The sequence below is a fragment of the Echinops telfairi genome, unplaced genomic scaffold (genome assembly GCF_000313985.2).
Source record: "Echinops telfairi isolate 266 unplaced genomic scaffold, ASM31398v2 ScPeMD7_2010;HRSCAF=2546, whole genome shotgun sequence".
In the NCBI taxonomy this organism is placed as follows: domain Eukaryota; kingdom Metazoa; phylum Chordata; class Mammalia; order Afrosoricida; family Tenrecidae; genus Echinops; species Echinops telfairi.
This window is the reverse complement of record NW_022105908.1, coordinates 20,519,990-20,524,726: the sequence shown is the minus strand read 5'-3', so window position 1 is coordinate 20,524,726 and position 4,737 is coordinate 20,519,990. Positions and strand designations below refer to the sequence as shown.

The following is a 4,737-nucleotide window of genomic DNA, read 5'->3' as shown; positions in this document are numbered from 1 at the left end:
GGGGGGGGTTAGGGGGGATTCAACTTGTACTTCATGGTCACCGAGCAGAAGGGTCTATAAATGAGACCAGTCCCGCTAGTGAGGTATGCACATCTTAGAATCACCAACTGCTTGGGATCCAAAGGGCAGCATTTACACGAGGACAAAGGATATGGAGGAAGGAGGCAGAATGGAGAGAGGAAATGCAGGGAGTAATTGGCATGCATGATGTTACCTTGAGAAGACTGGAATAAATATGATGCAGCAAACTGTGCATCACTTGTTGAATTTAAAACTGATGATAAACTTTCACCCAATTCACAACAAGGAAGTTTAAAAAAAAATATGAAGAAGCTGCTCAAACACTAAACATTTCCTGGAAATTCCATTCAATCTAGTGACCTCAGTCAGGAGGAAAGATTGAGCAAATGAACCAAACTCTCAAAAGGCAAATCACCACAAAATTTTCCAAGAAGCAAGGTTATCATGGAGAGAAGCTTCGTCCATTACCGTATTGCAGTGTGCATAGTCCAAAACCCAAACTCACTGCCATCGAGTCGATACAACCCTCTAGGACAGGGTACAACTGGCCCTGTGAGTTCCCGAGACTAACGGCTTATAGCAGTAGAAAGCCCCGTCTTTCTTCCACAGAATGACTGGAGGTTCCACACTGCCGACCTTGCTCATTGCAGTCCAACGTTGAACCACTACCTCACCAAGGCTCCTCGCATCATACCCAGAAATAAAGTAAAGCTGTGACCAGACCGAAAACCAAACCTCCATCAAAACCACTCCATGGATAAGAGCCATCTGGGGCAGAGAGAGAAATAAGAGGATCATGGGAAGAGCTTGTCCAAGATCTCTATCTGAAGTCGCAGAGGCTGCCAAGACCAGATGCCCAGCGACCATAGCACGGAGACTCAGAGGAGCAGTGCTGAGACTATGGGGTACCCTCTCCTTATCAGACTTGAGACTAGGACGTGAGACGGAGCAACAGGTGGGCTGGCTTCCCAGTCCTCAGAGATAGAAGCCAAGGGACCACGTGGCTGTGAAGCTGAGGACCAGAGAGAGTCTTGGCTGCTGGCTGAGGAGAGGTGGTGCTGTGGACTGTATCCTTATTATTTACTAATCCAGACTTGTGGTAGCCTAGTAACTTCCCTAATAAATCCCCTCAACCACGGGGCATGGGGAGCTGTGCCCATTTGAGCACCTATTTAGCCAGCCCTTGTATAGGAATCCTGAGCTGTCAAATGGAGATCAATGGTATGTATTAAGAAACAGGTGAGTCCATTCCTACTTGAAAGGTTTATCAGCTGTGTTGTGTTCACAGGTTCTCTCACTTTGGGGATGGAGGTGTCCTTGATGTTGCTGCTCATCATCTCCTCCCAAGAGAGCAAGTCCTACAAACATGGAAAGACAAGCCACTTCAATCAAAGTGGAGGCGACCTGACACCATTCCCCTGACCACCCACCCCACAGTGAAATCAGAAGCAATGAAGCCTTGGATCCATCCCAGCAAACTCAAGTCTGCATCTAGACCTGACCAATCGATGGCGTCCCAGAGTTCCAATGGGAATGGTGAGTCCCTTGAAGACCTTAAGCTATTATTCAAAACACTCGACTTTCGCCATGTTCCTAGTTGGGAGTTGCTGTCGTTGGGTGCTGTCCAGTCAGCTGAGCCCCATAGCGGCCCAAGAACCAACAGAACAGAGCACGGACGGCCCAGGCCTCCCCCAGTCGCACAATTGGTGTTGGTTGTTACCTTTGAACCCTTAGTAACTCTTCAGCTGGGGAACGGAACTCAACCCACTCCTCCCGTTTTCAAATGATCAACTATTTAAAATCAAAAGGGTAGCATTTACCCAATAACCATATACAGAGGATTAGGACAGAAGGAAGGATAAAAACAGGAAACAGGAAGGAAATGGGAGAAGTGACGATACATTAAGGGAATTACAATGGGGGAGTTGGAACAAAATGTCTATGAATTGTTGAATGTAAACTGATCACCTGCTCTGTAAACCTTCAAGTGATGCACAAGAAAAAAGATTTTTTTTAAAATACTCTTTGGTGAAATAGAGATTATCACCTTTCTAAGGGTGTTCGGGACCCCCGATCTGGTTTCATGAAAGAGCACTTCAGGTCCAAGTTCAGTGGTGACATGTATTCATCAAAAAAAGTCGGGGAAGACCGTAGCTTGGGACAGGCTCACCCAGGTAAAGAACTGCCTTGGAGAAAGCTCAGTTTATGTTTCCCTTTGGAATGCAGTCGTTGCTTCTTGTTATGAACTGAAAATCTACATAACTGTCTTGTGTAATGCTTAAGTGTTTTGTTTCAGGAAGCTGTGGCTCGCAGTCATTAAATTTTTTCCTCATAAGACAGCCCTTTAAGTTTGTTTCAACTACTGTGCCCAGGTTTTTAATACTTTTCAAAATACTTTAAGATCATCTTCTTGTCCGGTGCCATCTAAATGATTCCAATTCTTAGCAGCCCGATGTATGACAGAAGAAAGCACTGACCGGTCCCAGCCATCTTGACAGTCTCTCCTATGTTTTATCCTATGATTGCTGCCACCGGGTCAATCCATCCCAGAGTGTGCTCTTTTTTTTAAAAAAAAATTTTTTGTTGTTTATTGTAAGATAATTTACAATGTCTTGTTGTCTTTAGTAACTGGAGCCATAGACCAATGTCTTCTGACAAGGACAGCAATAAACACAACACAGCCAGCTGCTGTCACTTCTCCTTTTCACCTCTTGGCTGAGGATGATACTTGATTTTCATTAATCCAGAGTGGCAGCACAAGAGATGATTTCAATCAACTTTAGTGATGACAGCTTGGCGGGTACGGTTGAAAGTCAGTCAGCTTGTCAATCTCAGAAGCGTTCGTGCTAGCATTGTCCATAGCTGTCATTCTTGCACTTTGCCCAGTAGTGGTGGACTCCTTTAAATGTTTGCCAGATTGTCTTCTTGGTAATTTTGCAGCACATCAGCATCAATATCATCATAGATACTCATGCGCTCTGCACTTGCAATGGTATTAGGGGAAAATATGGGCTTCTCATCTGTCTTGTAGGAGATGACAGACCTGAATCGATTACAAATGATAGATCCTTCATCAAATTCATATCCAGAAGTTAGTAATTCGAGGGCAATAACAGACGCATCTCCAAAAGTAGGGGGCTTCCTTCCCACTTTTTTGAATGTCACCAGAAACTGGTCAGAGTGAGTCCTATAAAATATGCCCCTGAGTTTATCACCAATTCCAACAGGCATCACTTCTTTGCCAGCTGCTGAGTGAGGCCACCTCACTTTTGATCTGTTTAGCAACTGAGGAATGAATAGCACCACAAAGCCCTCGGTCGGAGGAGACACCAATAAGGAGGTGTTTCTTCTTGTCTTCAGGCACCTTAGAGAGCCAGCGATCCGACTCCATACACCCGGGCCGGTTTCAGCTCCTTCTCAGCTCAGGCATAATTTGCTGCGGCTACCATTTTCATAGACTTGGTAATTTTCTGGATGTTTTTTATGGATTTTAGTCGCCTGGTAATATCTTTCAAAGTTGCCATATTTCGAACTTGGGTCCACTGCGGCTGCAGAGCCCAAGCCCAGGCCCCAACGACGCTCGCCCGAGAGAACATGGTGATGATGGTGCCGGCCCTGCTGAAGGTCGGTCAGACAGCCCTCTTTTTTTTTTTTAACTGACCTTCTACTTTACCAAGCATTATGTCTTTCTGTAACTGAAGTTTTTTAGTTAATGTAGTTAGAAACAGCCCTCCACCCACCCACCCATACTAAATGCCAAATCACACACCCCAATCTCCACGTAGGGAAGTGTGGTAGTTACATAATCTGTTGTCAATTTGCAACTTATGAGTGAAAGGGTAGAGTTTAGCTTGTCAATCAGGTCACAGCTTGATGACCTCATTTGGAGGCACTAAGGAGATAAATAGCTGGTTGGAAGCAGGACACATGCTCAGTCCCTGGGAGACATTCTTGTTGACAAGCCACATGGATACAGGCTGATGGCAGCTAGAGCTTTGGAGCTGGAGAAGCCACGTGGAGACCCCTGCGAGGTCTGAGATGCTTACATCACCACTGGACCCACAAGACTTTCCACCCACTGGCCTGTGATCATCCTGTACTTGGCATTATTGCATGTGTGGCATGAGTCTAAAGAGAAATGTATATGCTGGTATCAGCCATATGGGCTAATACTGTACTTATGGACTTGATCTGGACTGGGCTGGGATGTTTTCTTAATGTACAATTACTCTTTATATAAAATTATTTCTTATACATATGAGTAGCTATGAATTTGTTTCTCTTGTCTACCCAGAGTAACACAAGAAGTTACTTAGAGAACTAAGGTGGGCCTGACCCAAGCCAAAAGAACAAACAAGTCTATCTTGGAAGAAGTACAGCCAGAATGCTCCTTGGAGGCAAAGTTGGTGAGATTTCAACTAAGGAGCATTCTGGCTGTACTTCTTCCAAGACAGATTTGTTTGCTCTTTTGGCAGTCCATGGTACTTTCAATAGTATCAATATTCTGCACCAGCACCATAATTCAAATGCGTTGATTCTTCTTCAATCTTCTTCATTCAATGTCCAATTTTCACATGCATATGAGGCAATGGAAAATACCGTGGCTTGGCTCAAGCCCACCTTAGTCCTCAAAGTCACCTCTCCATTTTTAAACACTTTACAGAGGTCTTGTGCAGCAGATTTACCCAAAGCATGGGGTTTTTTTTATCTCTTGAC

At 44.7% G+C, this 4,737-nt stretch overlaps 1 pseudogene; it reads right to left on the bottom strand.

The window, feature by feature from the left end:
- Positions 1-2,610: 2,610 nt before the first annotated feature.
- Positions 2,611-3,642, bottom strand: LOC101644823 (annotated as a pseudogene).
- Positions 3,643-4,737: the final 1,095 nt, after the last annotated feature.